At 40.4% G+C, this 14,876-nt stretch overlaps 2 protein-coding genes across 4 annotated transcripts in view; one reads left to right on the top strand and one right to left on the bottom strand.

The window, feature by feature from the left end:
* MED12L (mediator complex subunit 12L) overlaps window positions 1–14,876 on the top strand; it is a 320,591-nt gene that overhangs the window by 140,891 nt on the left and 164,824 nt on the right. The window lies entirely within an intron of this gene.
* The window catches only part of P2RY14 (purinergic receptor P2Y14), a 49,296-nt gene that overhangs the window by 19,064 nt on the left and 15,356 nt on the right, over window positions 1–14,876 (bottom strand). Inside the window, exon 1 of one of the 3 annotated variants that reach the window (XM_045903548.3) lies at window positions 1,302–1,760. The exons of 1 other annotated variant lie outside the window; for it this stretch is intronic. The gene's annotated coding sequence lies outside the window, so the exon portion shown is untranslated. Of the gene's footprint in view, window positions 1–696; window positions 1,073–1,301; window positions 1,761–14,876 lie in introns of those variants that run through there. One more of the 3 variants, XM_045903546.3, reaches the window with a different exon arrangement.

Here is a 14,876-nt window from a genome sequence, read left to right as displayed (position 1 = left end):
GATTGAGTCCCGCATTCAGGCTCCATGCTCAGCGGGGAGCCTGCTTCTCCCTCTCCCTCTGCCTGCCACTCCCCCTGCTTGTGCTCGCACGCTCTCTCTGTCAAATAAATAAAGTCTTAAAAAAAGTTGGTAGGTATAAAAATGAATTAAGACTTAAGAGGTTGCATTTTTTTACATTTAGAGAATCATTGGTTAAGAAGACTCATCGCTTTTTAAAAATACTAAATTTTGTGATTTTCAAGACATTTTTCCTGGCAGAGTGGAGAGGCCCTTGTGGTTGATAAATGATCCTGTCTCTCTGCCCTCTTCCAGTTACAGTGTTCTTACAGTTTCTCCAGTAGGGCTCTTAAATAACTTTTTTGCTAGGAAATATACTAGAGTGGATCCTAAGCACAAATGAAATTTTAAAATTATCTGTTAGTGTAGACTTTATGAAATTTACTATACAATTTTAGAAAAACAAACAAAAATAAGTTCCACAAGTTGTTCTTTGTCCTTGTCATCCACAAATTAAAACTAAAAAAACACTGAATACTTAATATTTAAATGTTGGTGAAGTCTCAGAGGAAGAAATCAGAAGAATCAAAGATATGAAAAGCCAAACCTAAGACATTAAAAAAAAACCAAAACTAAAATAGCAACTATGAGGCTTATTTAATTTCTGTGTCTTTCCTTTAAAAATCAATTGTGACTCACCATTAAATCCACACAAGTAGTTCAGGCGTTTAGGTTTCAGAGAAGACTTTAAATGCTTCCTTGCATGAAGTATTTTACCTTTGGTTTCAGTCTTTCCGGAGTCGGGGCCATTTGTGATCTTAAACCAAACCTATTTTGTCTTTCTTTCTTCAGCATTTCAGTTTGTTACTGACCTCCCTTAGCTCTGAGGATTACGTCATGCCCAGCTATATCGGCACTGCTTACTGCATCCCAAACTGATTTTAACCCACTATACACACACACACACACAAACACACACACAGAGAACACTGTCTTATGTTGTACAAGCAATAAGTTTACAAATTTTTAAAAAAATAGTGATTTCTTAAAGCCTAATGCATGAGCCTGTGGAAGAAAATCCTGCTCCATGCAATTAAAAGGAATATTGACAGGGAACAGTTAATTAGACTTAGTTTAGTTTTTGAATTTGGAAAAGTCAAATCTCATCTGTAAATCTGTCCCTTATCATTTAATCCATTAAAAAAAAAGAATTTAGGACAACACGAGCACAAATAGCCATTTCACATTGGAATCACAAATATTTTTTAAATATACTCTGCATTGGATGGACCTTTTTTACTTACCAGTTTTTCTAGCCTCTTATCGTCTCCGTAGGAAAGATTGGATCAGCAACTGAGTGTAACATCTGATGTTGAGGGAAATAGACTTTGCTCTCTGCTTGGGCTGCTCGTGTTGACCAGTGAGAAATGCTGCATTAGCTCTCAGACCAAAACATTTAAAGTACTCTATGAAATGTTGACATCTAGCCAAAGACTTGGATGTCAAGTACGACAGATGTCCAGTGCTCTTTCGGAGCCCAGCTCTACTATGTCCTGGTATAAATTGGATATGATTTATGCTTAGGGTTACAGATTATCAAGGCTTGACCAAACAGTGACTGGTGTGAAACTGGGTTCAGAGAGCAAGAGGAGCAACGGAGCAAATGAAAGCTCCAGCCAGCAGGAGGCTAGATCTTTCCCATGCCTAGCTGTGACCTCTTCCTGTGAAGCTGTTTTAAGAATAGCTTCTGTGTCTATTGGGAAGTATTTTCAAATTGTACTTCACATGGCTTCAACTAACTCCTTAAATCTTGTTGGAAAATGGAGAAATATTTGAGAGCATATTAGACCAGGACATTTGCCACTTCCAGTAGCAGGGGAAGAAGGGGAAAGGCTGTGCAGGTAGGCGGGTCACCTAGGGGAGTCTTGATCAGTCTTGACTGCAAGGCCAGGCTGTCTCCGTTAGACATGGGTGACTGACCACTCCATCTTGACCCAGTTCTAGGGGGTGTACTGACAGGGCCTGGGCTACTTTAGCTGTTATGTTGACACATTCCCAACCTTGAATTGGTGCTCCTGTGACTCTAATCTTTCTTCAGGTTATCCCTCCTCTTAAATCTGGCTTCTGAGCACCCTGTTTGACCCACATTTCTGGATTCCTTCCTCATTTGACATATTGTTGCTGGGACTCATTGTTCTTACACAGTACTCTGGATTAATGTTATCATAATACCTCTCTCAGGAGGAAAGGGGCCCGAGTCTCCTATATCATCAAGTTTACTCATTTTACCACTTTCTTTCCCTTTCTTTTAGGATAGTATGCTCATTATCAGTCATGCTTATCATTATCACACAAAACAAAACCCCTCAAAGCTCTTCCTTGACTTAAGCCCTTTTATCAGGTACTACTGTCTATTAGTCACCCAAGCTGTAAACCATCAAATTATCCTTCATGATCTCATCTGCTCATACCCAGTCAATCAGCAAAGCCTGATGATTTTTTTTTAAACACCTAAATATTTCTTTTTTATGATTCCCACTAAGCCCTACTCCAGTTGACTCCCCAGTGTCTGCCCTCCACTCACCCCTGAGAGGGATCCCTCTAAAGTGCAAGCATAGCCATGTCCTTTATGTGGGTCCCTGTCACCGTACAAGGTAAGTTCATCCTGTTGAATCTAGCAGACCTAGTGCTTTGTGATTTGACAGTCCTCATCTACCACTGCTTTGCCTGCAGCCTGTCCGTTGGTTTGAACTCCTTGCCAATATCAATGGTTCGTGCCTCCTGGCTTGGGCTTATGCCTTTTCCTCTGCTTAGAATATCTCCTTTCTCCTTTTTTCCTGGATCATCCCGAATTTGAACTGCTTTAAAAATTCATGGAGTCATCCTAAAAAACTAAATGTTTGGTTTCATCCTAAGGAAAAGTATCTTTGAAATTCTAGATTTCATGTGTTTATTTTTTAAAATGCACTAAAATGATGACGTTAACTATGTAGTAAATTTGTCTGAGTTCAATTTATCCTGACTATTTCTTATACCTGCAGAAGCATTGCTTTCAGATGCTGTTTGGCCCACTTACCCTCTTTTCTGTTAGCCAAAAATACTATTGATCCTTCCACCAAGCTATTCTTACATCCATCTGTTTAATCAGTCAGCTCCTATTTATTGGTCACCTTCTGTAGGCTGGTGCTGAAAGGGCCCTGGGGTATAATTGAATTCTTTACCTGTGCTCTTTAATGGTCTTCTCTTTGTTTCTCCCAACTAGATCGGGAGCTGATGAAGGCAGGGCAATATCTTGTCAGTTTTGTATCTTCAGCACCTACCATTTTTACTCACGGAATTAAAAGAACACAAAAGTAAAGATGTGTTGGTTTTGTAATTTTTTTTCTTCTAAGATTTACTTGTGTTTCATAAATGAGACCTGTAAACATTGATAAAGGGCAGAGTAAAATTTAATAGGCTTTTATTTTTGAAGGCTTATGATTTGTATGTAAAAATGAACTGATTTTATAAATATTCAATTTGATGGGGAGGAATAAGTTTGTAGTGTGGCAACTGCTACAACTTGCTCAGATACATAGAAACCTTGAGTCATATGTATATATTTTAACCAAAACCAGTACTTGGGGCTATGTGGGTCACATTTGGTTCAATTTATGATTGAAGTTTTTAAAAAAAATTTTTTTAAAGATTTTTATTTATTTTTTGTGGGAGGGAGAGAGAATCTCTACTTATTTATTTAGAGTGTGAGCAGGGTCGGAGGTGAGCGGGAGGGAGAGAGTCTCAAGCAGACTCTGCGCTGAGCGTGAGCCTGATGAAGGGCTTGATTCCATGACCCTGAGATCATGACCTTGAGCCGAAATCAAAAGGACGCTTAACTGACTAAACCACCCAAGTGCCCCAGGATTGATTTATTTATTTGAGAAAGAGAGCGCACACGAATGTGAGCGTGCAAATATGTGCTCGCATGAGTCGTGGGAGGGGCAGAGGGAGAGAACCTCAGACAGACTCCCCACTGTGCATGGAGCCTGACCCCCATTGATCTCAAACCCTGAGATGATGACCCAAGATGAAATCAAGAATTGGACACTTAACCAACTGAGTCACCCAGGCACCCCATGATTGCAGTTTTGGAAGGAACATCGATTACGTGAAAATGCCAAAGGGGGGAAAATATTTTTTTAAAGGAATTTGTCCATTTATAATGGTATTCCATTTGTAAGTTGAAGGGAGAATTGAAGGTACTTGAAACCTAAATCTCTAAGTCTATGAGTTCCATACTCTTGGGGAATTATAAGGAGAAAGTATTGGTGGAATTACTAGCACAAAGCTAAGGCCTTAGGGAAACTTGGGGTCATGACAGGCGTGACATGAGTAATGAGCTAAATCTCAGTCTGTCCTAAGCAGACACAGGAGGCATATTCTCATCAACTAGTTAATTTTAGAAACACATCACTTTTTATTTTATTTAAGTTAATCATGTCTATAGTCTTGTACTCTGACAGAAACCACTGAACTGTCCCAGGAGTCCCCCACCCGTCCCCACATTTTCCACTTGAGGCAATGACAGCATGTAATGTGCATTTTGATGTGGCTTAGACCATGTCCCATTTCCAAACACATCATCTGTTTTATTTTTTCACCTCTGGCTATGTCAGGCTGTTATTTCCTCGTCCTGAAACAGATCCTGTCTTCCATCTCTACCTGTGGAACCTCTTGTGCATCCCTTAAAATCCAGCTCAGATTCCACCGTTTATGGAGCTTTTCCTTATCTTACCACTAAGAATGAGTGAATGGTTACCTCCTCTCTGAATTCCTGTATGGCTTAATTTGAATTCTGAGTAGGCCACTTCTCAGACCTTCTACTGTGTCACAGATGGTAGTGGTTGTCTCACCTGGTTTTGGGGAAAGGTGAGTTTTTTGCCGATGTTCCCTGAGTCTGTTATTCATGGAGTCACTTGACCTGTCGGCCAGGAGGGCAGGTGATTTTTCTGCAGCTTTTGTCACCCCATATTGCCAAGGCTGTCCAGGCTGACTTCCTGTGCTTGGCACATTATTACCCTTTTGCTTAGCAATCCATAGACCTCTCGCTTTCTAAAACTCCAGCTCACTGAAAAAGGAAGGTCTTTTAGGTACAAAAAGGTGACTGTATATAATCAATGAGGCCCTCCATTATTTTTCCTTCTTTTTGTCCTAGCCTAAGCAATTTAGACAGCACTTTATGTATGTATGTGTGTATTTATTTAGTTCAAATGAAACTAATTTAAAATTTTTATCAAAGTCATGCATTTATTTGTGTACTTGAAGAAATCAAATATTTTTATAAATCTCATAATGAAAAATGACCATCCTTGATGTTTTCCTATGTCCCAGTGGCTACCTTTTTCACTTTGTAGCTATTATTTTTAGGTATTAACCCTTGTATTTTTACATAAGTGACAGTTCTTGGCTTTTAGTAGAATCTGTTGACTTCTTTGTATGGAAGATGAAGTTTCAGCTCCCTTTTCAGCACTTCTCCTCACCCAGGTAATTATGTTTACAATCTCTGGATAAATCAGTATCACTTATTCATATAATGAGAGCTATGTAAATATCATTTATGGCTGAGGCTCATCACATGCTTTGAAAGGGATTGCAATTCCTCAGGCTGCTCTAGTGACCAGGAGAAACCGTGTCCTATTGGTCTAATGGTCAGGCTTCCCTCACGATTCAGGCTGCCCATTTTCCCATTTTCAGTTAGTTAAGATATGTCAACATGCTATATAAATGTTAGCTCTCATCATCACTTCAATGTTATAATTTGAGCCAAACCTTATTTAGTCCAGTTCTTAGCTGTATGTGTATGAATACGTTTAAAAGTATTTTTGCTGGGGCGCCTGGGTGGCTTAGTCGGTTGAGGGTCGGTTGAGAGTCGGTTGAGCCTTCAGCTCAGGTCATGATCCCAGGACCCTGGGATCGCGCCCCATGTTCGGCTCTCTGCTCAGTGGGGAGCCTGCTTCTCCCTCTCCCTCTGCCTGCCGCTCTGCCTGCTTGTGTGCTCTCTCTCTGTCAGATAAATGAATAAAATCTTTAAAAAAAAAAAGTATTTTTGCCAATAGCTGCATTTAGAGAAATATGTAAAGTCCAGGTGTGCGTGAATGTATACAAGTTTTGCTGGGTGGATACTTAGTAGCGTTATAGCTCAACAGAGGAAATATCTGTGGACAGTTGCTTGTTCTTAATAATTTCCTGTTATATTTCACTGGAAAGACCTTTCACCTTATCTATTTTAGGCATTTTGTTTTTGGCACATTTTTTTTTTTTTTTTTAAATTTAAGACAGCGCATGAGCGGGAAGATCAGAGGGTGAAAGAGTCTCCAGCAGACTTTGCTTTAAGCCGTGGAGCCGGATGCAGGGCTTGATCTCACGACCCTGAGATCATGACCTGAGCCCAAACCAAGGGTTGGATGCTTAACTGAGCCCACCCACGCATCCCTTGGCAACTTATTTAGTAGTTACTGCTATCTTGGAAAAATCACGTACATAATATATACATCCTTCCAAAATTCTTCTAGTTGAAGCATATCTGCTGTGGAAAGCCTTAAGTTCTTTTCCTTTACTTTGCTGTAGTTTTTTGGTATTCCCAGAAGCCTTATTTAATGTTTGATAAGCAAGGCTCTTGGTTTTATTCATTTAAAAATAAAGACAATATTTAGAACACAAAAGCTGCTGAGTCCTAAATAGGAAGACTGGGGTTTGGCTTGTGGAGCTGAAGAGACTGTTGGGAGACCAAGTTCATGTAAGAAGACCCAATCTGAGGAAAAACAACTAACAGATAGCTGACGGGATGTGGGAGGAAGGCAGTGACTCTCATTTGTTGTTAAGAATGCTATTCTGGGGAGTATCCTAGTCTGTCGTACTAATTGGTAACCCTCGTGTGTGACAGTAGACTTAAATATCTACCTAAACTTGTGTTCAAAAGGGGAGGGTATCTAGATAATGAGCACCCTGTAGAGAGAAAGTCCATGGTGGTTACATGATGCTTCACGTAAGGCTGTGGGGTGTGAGTGCCCGGTGGCTGAGCATCTCCACACCAGTACCTTTCACAGATGCCTGTAACTGAACACAGCCCCTTTTCCTGCAGCCTTCCAGTCCTCCCCTAGGGGTCTTAGTCTGTCAGAGCTGGCCCCTGACATGAAACCTTTGGCCATCTTTGGCTAGCGTTCCACCCAGGACAAAATAAGTTAGAAATTACCCCAAATTTGTCCAGCGTGGAGACAGAGTCAGAGTTAGATTAATCTGTGATTCTTTGCACTTTCCCACAGAATGTATTTAGAAAATTAAATTTGGGTATATTTGAGAGCGCTGCCTCTAATCAGCCAGGAGACCTTGGGCAAGTTCTGTCATCTCTCTAAATCTAGAGAAAAAGGGTCTGGTGTTCCCCTACCTCATTAAAGTTGTTGGACATTTTAAATGAAGTGTATATTTTCTTACTGTAGTGCCGAGCCAAAATAGGTGGTCAGTAAGTGGCAGGGGCTCTTCTTAGTATAATCATAGGCTACGTGTCGCTTTACAATTTTATTGAAAATGTACTGTCATTGAATGTATGGTAGATAATGGAGTGCTGTGCTTTGCAGCTTTGATAAATGTTGATTTCTAAGGAAAGATCCAAATTTAAGGGTAGGTTCTTGGTTCAACGACCGGGTGACTGCGGTTATAGGAAAGCTCTCTCAGATGACAGGACCATACATAACTCTGGGAAAAGTAGTGCTGAATTCTAAACATATTCTCAGGAGGAAAGAAGCAGGAACCTGGTGAGCTCACGCCTTTAAAGCCAGGCACAGCTGATAGAATGCTTCCTGAGTGGGTTAGTCTGGGGCCTGGCTTCCCTGAAGCCCCTGGCGAGGAAGCTGGCTGTCTCCTTTCCCACCCCTCACCTCACCCAGTCTCTTTGTTCCTTTCTTTTTTCCTAATTGAAGTTTAGTTAACATATGATGTTGTATTAATTTCAGGTGTACAATGTAGTGATTCAACAATCCTATGCATTTCTTAGTGCTCACCATGTTAGGTGTCGTCCCCATTTGTCTCCATACAAATGTTATTATAATATTATTGACTGCATTCCCCATGCCGTACTTTTCATCTCTGTGACTTATTTTTATTTTTTGTAAAGATTTTATTTATTTATTTGACAGAGACAGAGCACAAGCAGGGGAGGGGGGGGCAGAGGAGAGGGAGAAGCAGGCCCTCCTGCTGAGCAGGGAGCCAGGCAACCCTGGACTCTATCCCAGGACCCTGGGATCATGACCTGAGCTTAACCGACTAAGCCACCCAGGCGCGCCTCTGTGACTTATTTTATAACTGCAAGTTTTTATCTCTTAATCCCCTTTATCTCCCTGCTCTTCACCCTTGTCAACTCAAGAAATTTTTAGGGTTCCACTGTTTTTAATTAATGTAGACAAAATATGTGTTCCTAAAGCCTCTCCCTTGCCAGGAATCCCATCAGATTGCTTCCCTGCAGGAAAGACTACAAAGTTTATTATGCTAATGGTTATTTCCTGATGTCTAGATGAGTCTCTCTCATTTTAAAGCCTTGGAGAAGCTAAGTAAGAGGAGAGGCAGGAAACAGTTTTCCTCAGGTAAGGAAAACAAAAGCTCACATGAATGAGTATTTTGTAATTATTTTGTTAGTTCAGCTGACTGGTTATTAATCCATTCTGGCTTTTGTGGGAAATGGCTTAGTTTGTTTTTTTTTTGTTTTTTTTTTAATGGGCTGGCCATAGGGGAAACACATAATGTTTGAATTTGCTAAATGATATCTTGTCATTTGCCAAGCCAAATATTATTTATCAACTCCATGTACGAAGTCTGGGCTGTTTGCCAGGAGTTAGGATGCTTACCACTCTATTGGAGGCACTTAGTTTCAAAAAACAAAATAAAGCCGCACATGATGCAACCACTTCTGAAATAGGAGAAATGGTGTGGTTTTAAAAAAAAATGCTTGAGAGATTGTAGACCCTTTTGATCTGTTAAGTTTGGAATGGTTTCTAAGCGACCTTGCCTGGAAGGCATGTTAATGTAGCTTCTTTATTTGTAGATCATTCCAAGGAAGAGACTTGTAGATGTAGCTACAACTTTATTTTATTTTTATTTATTTTTTGAATTTTATTTTATTACGTTATGTACGTCATTAGTTTTTGATGTAGTGTTCCATGATTAATTGTTGGCGTATAACACCCAGTGCTCCATTCAATATGTGCCCTCCTTAATACCCATCACCAGGCTAACCCATCCCCCCATCCCCCTCCCCTCTAAAACCCTCAGTTTGTTTCTCAGAGTCATAGTCTCTCATGGTTTGTTCTACAACTTTATTTTAATCCCTTTTCTACTGTATGCCAATTGCAATGTTGTATTTAGTTTAAATATTTATAGGATCTTGCCATTGTAAAGTTTCTTTCAGGCAGTTGAAACATTTGTTGACCTGTAGTCCTGGGAACATGAGAGCCAGCATGTCTGATCAATTGAGACTGGGGTCTCTGGAGTAAAAGTTAGAACGCTGGTTTAGGCACACACTAACTGTGTAGCCTTGGGCACTTTACTTCACCTCTCTGGGTCTCAGAAGTCTCTTCCTTGGAATGATCTATACAAAGGCAAATATATTTACTTCAAAATATTTGTTGTATGCCTGGCACATAGAAGAGTAAGATTAATGTTGCCTTCCATAAGTATTATTTCCTTGATTGAGAATTAAAAAAATTTTTTGAAGGAGACTTGATTTTAGGGGGTTTCTTACTATCTCTAAAAGGTAAGGATTGTTTAGAGAAAGGATGATTTTGAAATTGAGCTTAACTATAATATTTATGGATCTGTATCTTACCATAATTTTCCTCTGGCCTCTATTCAGACTGTTCAGTGTCATCTGGACCATTTGGCGTAGATGAGATTCACACAAATTTCAAATGCCAGTGTTCTTTTCTATGCTATAGCATTTGAATGGTAACTAATATTTGCTGCTTCCTTTCCCACCTTTCCTCTCTAATCTGCTTTAAGCATTTTGTATGGAGACAACATAAAAATCTATTTGTTTTGGCCTCAAGTTCAGGTTTTCTGGCATGAAGCTGACTCTATTTATTTTTTATGAACTGTAAGTTAGTGAAGGCGCAGACCCGGTACCCATACTGTTCCAGTCTGTGGGTCATTGTGGTGCTCTGAGGCATTTATAGGCCGACTTTTAGGAGGCGTTGTCATTCAGAGGCACAAAGTGGGAGTTCTTATACTGCTGAAGCCCACCCTGCAATGGATCAGAAAGATCTGGAAGCTACATGGTAGCTAGCTCAGACAGGTAATCAAACACTCCAGAGCCTCACAATCATTATTCGTAATGAAATGTTACCACTTTCTTTAGTTTTGTTGGTTGCCTTTGCTGACACAAACATTTTTAGTAGGTTCCATTATGTGTGCTGCTTGTAAACAGGTGAAGAAAATTTCTTGTTGTCTTCTCGAAGGAGGAGTGAAAGACTGATTAATGCAGTACAGTCTGGATTGGCCCTGGGTCAAGTTCCAGTGTGCCCCTTGAAGCAGGAGAATGAGAGTTTTCATTAATGACTAGTAATCTTCAGAGCTGTGACACATCCTGAGGAAGTTGCGGAACTTTTTATTTCCACCCTTGTTCACTTTAGATCTAGCATCAAAAACTGATAAGCTTCAGGTGTGTTTTTTTTTTTTTTTTTAAGATTTTATTTATTTATTAGAGAGAGAGTGAGCAAGCGAGAGAGAGAGAGGGCTCGGGGAGAGAGTGAGCGAACAAGAGAGAGCGCGTGGAGGGGAGAGAGAGCGAGAGCAAGAGCGGGGCGGGGGGGCGGCGGTTGCAGAGGGAGAAGCAGGCTTCCCGCTGAGCAGGGAGCCCGATGCGATGCGGGGGCTCGATCCCAGGACCCTGAGGTCATGACCCGAGCTGGGGTAGACCAACAGGCTCTACCCTGTCTTTCTTTGCAGACGCTTAACCGACTGCCCCTAAGCTTCGGTAATTTTAGAGTCTTTTGGGACAAGTCTTTGAGTCTGCCCCCTGCAAGGTAGAGAAGGTGTGGACAAGGAGCTCTGGAGTCAGGTGCATCTGTGCTGTTCTTCCCCTTTACCATCTCTGAAACGGTACTGATAATGGCTCCTCCCTGACTGGGTTGCTGAGTGAGTTAGGTGAAATGGTAAACGTGGAATGCACAGTTTGTGTCACAAAGTATAGCTAATAAAGTCTAGTACTATTTTTATTGATTTTTTCAAATTAAGGTAATTGTATTCTGCTCAACCCCACCCCTCCCAACAGGCATATTTTAGAAACAGGCGCTAGCATTTTGATTCCTGGGGCATCCAACCGTGTTCTCTAGTTGCATTATCATTTAGAGATTGTGCAAAGAGGACCTGAACACTTCATGTAAGTGGTAAGGGTTGGGGGGCTTTGGGGGAAGGGTGGACAAAAGTGGGCAGAGAGTGAGGATGGAGATGATACTGTGATAATAGACTTTTTACTCATATGCTCAGTGGCTCAGTTAATGCCTCAGGATTGTGTTTTCTGTTTGTTTGTTTGCTTTTTATTCTTTTTAAGTAGGCTCCACACCCAACATAGGGTTCGAACTCAGGACTCTGAGATGAAGAGTCGCGTGTTCCACTGACTGAGCCAGCCAGGTGCCCTTCCCCTCCCCATCGCCTCAGTTTTAATGAGCATATTGGGTTACCTGAGATCCTTTCCTCCTTAAAATGTTCAGCTTTTTTTTTTTTTTTTTTTTTGGTATTTCTTGCAGCGTCCTTCTAAAATGTTTGTCTGGACTCTGGTTCTAGCAACATGCTCTAAAACTGTGTATGCGTGCGTAGTTTTCTCTTTGGTTTGAGCAGCAGACTATAGTTTTTCTTTTGAAATCTTAAATAGAATCCTAGTGGGTAAAATAGATCTAAGTATATCTTTGCAGATAGAGATGGGGGTAAGAGTTAGCCTACTTGTTCATTCTCTACCATTGCCCCTACAATATGTCTGTGATTCCCTATGGTTAAGGAATGCAGTTTGAAAAACATATCATTCTAGAAGATGTATTTGTTGTAGAATGAGCCTATCCCACAAGTTGCAACCATGGGTTTCCTAAGTATTTTAGTAATTCAAAACCAGTGAATTGAGACCAGTGTGCTTGGTGATGTGTTATGAACATCTGGCTTTCTTTCAGAAATAGGCTCTCCTTTCAAACTGTGATAGGTTTTTTTCTTATCACCTTTAAGAGTTGAGGAGAAATTTTCTAACCTGAAGTACATCATTGCAGGAAATACTTCTGAAGAGATTTCATTTACTGAAGGCTTAGCCAAAACAGATTTGATTAGGATGATCTTATTATTTGAGACACTTTTGAGAGTGAAAGAGTGTTAATTATAATTACATTGGGTCTGCAGGAGTGAACTGGGACTGCCCTAGACAAACCGATACATATGTTTACTCTAAGACCTTAGTCACACTTTGTATAGACAGAATAGGATTTATTTATTTATTTTTTAAATGTAGGCTCCACACCCAATGTGGAGTCTAATGACATGGGGCTTGAGCTCACAACCCTGAGATCAAGACCTGAGCAGAAATCGAGTCGGATACTTAACCAACTGAGCCACCCAGGGACCCCTAGACAAAATAGAACTTTTGAATACCTAAAATCTTTGAAAGCACAGGACTTAATCTGAACCCTTAAAATGAGCCTCAAGACCAACAGGCTCTACCCTTTCTTTGCAGTTAATGCTGCTGTGGGAAAGGATTGGCATCGGCTATGAGCCAACGTATTGAGCATCTTCTATGTGTAAATACTCTGTGCTAGTCTTTAGGAGGAGTCTTTCACCAGCCACTGAAAAGAACACATCGCTTTTCCAAACAAAAGTTTAAAGAGTCTCGGCTTACAGTTTAGGCTCATTGCATTCTTTTCTGGCTATGTTTTTTCTCTAATTCTGATTCCTTCATGAATCTGACAGCATTAATCCACCCTGTTCTTTCCCTGCTGTAATCCCTGTGTTTTAATTCCAAATTATTTGGAATCAAATCCCTTTTTTTGTTGTGGTAAATATTTCAGATTTATACACACTCTAGAAGGAGACCTTGGGGAATTTTCTATTTTTTGGCCAACTACAGCGTTCAGCTAACTGCCAGGCATGTAGTGGGTCCTCACTATATTGAGATGGATGTGGCTGGGGAGGTCATTGGCAGGGCTGGGGTAGCAGAGTAGGAGTGTGTTTCAGTCGTAAAAAGAATGAGGGCTATTCAAATTTAATGGATATGGTGTTTGAACATGGAAAGAGGAGCCAAAAGGTCATCTTATCTAAAATAAACTTATGTTCACCTCTTACTTACTTCTTCACCCAGCTCTAAAAATACCTTTTCTAAAACTAGCTTTTAATGACTATTTACCTAAGTACAACTCAATATTGACCAGCTTTGTTCCATGATGATCACTGCCCTGAGTATATAGGGGTTAGGACCTATTCTTAAAAAAGTAATAAACTCCTTATTTGTGTAAATGACTGTAGGCATTTTCCCCCTATTCAGATTACCATCTCTGTTGTGGTTGTACACACTAAATTATACTTAAAGCTAAGACATCTACAGCATACTCAGCCTGGCATTTATCCTGAGGGCAACACATCCATGATGCTGGCCTTCTGCTATTCATCTCTGCAGACTGAGGTCTTTGAGGTGATGGAAGTGTTTCGGCCCTTTCATTCTGTGTGTTTCAGGTCAAGCATGGCCTGGTGATCCCTATGTGTTTAATGACTGCATGTCATTGTCTTTGATTCTTTTAGGGGGAGCATCTAGATCTTCGGAGCCATGTTTGTTTATGCATTTAATTCTGAAATGAGAGAGGTGGAATTTTCTAAACTACGTTATAGTTTTTCTCATCCTCATTTGAAAATACATATGTACAATAAGAAAGATTAAGGAGATATTTTGCATGGATGAATGTTGAAGAGACACAAAAAAAGGTGGAGGTGGTAGCGATGATGGTAGTATATTGGCAGCCACAGTTTTATATGAATATCAAAACCAGTTTCTAATCTACCTAATTGGATATAAGGAATTTGATGAATACTTGCCAAATTGAATTAAAATGATAGTCAAGCATAGCTTACCTACAGATGTGAGGTGGGAGGGTTGGTGATGAGGAAGCCAAACTGAATGGCTACTACTTGTTAGGCAACTCACTGGGATATAATGGAGAAATGGCCATTAGTTTTCTTATATGACTTCTGTTAGGTTGGTTGCTTACCCTTAGGAGAAAGCCCAAATGCCTACATAATTCCTTAAATTTTACTGGTTCTTAAGGTGTGATTCCTGGACCTTGACCAGCAGCATCAGCATTGTCTGGGAACTCACTAGAAATGGAAATTCTCAGGAATGACCCCAGACTCCCACCCCTTAAAGCCCAGGATATATGTGTTAGCAGGCATGGTAAAGTTTGAGAATCACTAGTAAACCAACAATTTGTAGCAGCTTGAGGTTATGAAGACCTTTCATAATTTGCTGAAAGCCCAAATGTACAAACACATTTTGTACAATAGTGGGAGATTGGGATATCCTTGATTAAGTACTCTGATATAAACTAAGTATTTTAATTTTCAGAATATATCCTACTAGAATTATTAGTTTCTAAGTCCTACAACAGTGATTGTTTTGTTTTGAGAATTTAATGATAATTTGTCTGCAGTAGCATGTGTAAACTTGGTCTGTGGTTTGCCTTTAGTTTTCTTCATGGAAATGTCACACCCTGAAGTTTCCAGACATCAGTCCTGGGCTCTTTGGTGAATGCCTCCATGGTACCTGCAGGGCAGTCCTGACACCTGCTTGCTCAGCCAGAGACTTGATGTGGTAGAGGTTCTGATAGTCCCCC

Source organism: Mirounga angustirostris, unplaced genomic scaffold (assembly GCF_029215605.1).
Source record: "Mirounga angustirostris isolate CCGP_5_RB_7025 unplaced genomic scaffold, mMirAng1.0.hap1 SCAF_1, whole genome shotgun sequence".
Lineage (NCBI taxonomy): Eukaryota > Metazoa > Chordata > Mammalia > Carnivora > Phocidae > Mirounga > Mirounga angustirostris.
The sequence above is the reverse complement of the archived record's forward strand: the minus strand, read 5'-3'. Positions and strand labels throughout refer to the sequence as shown.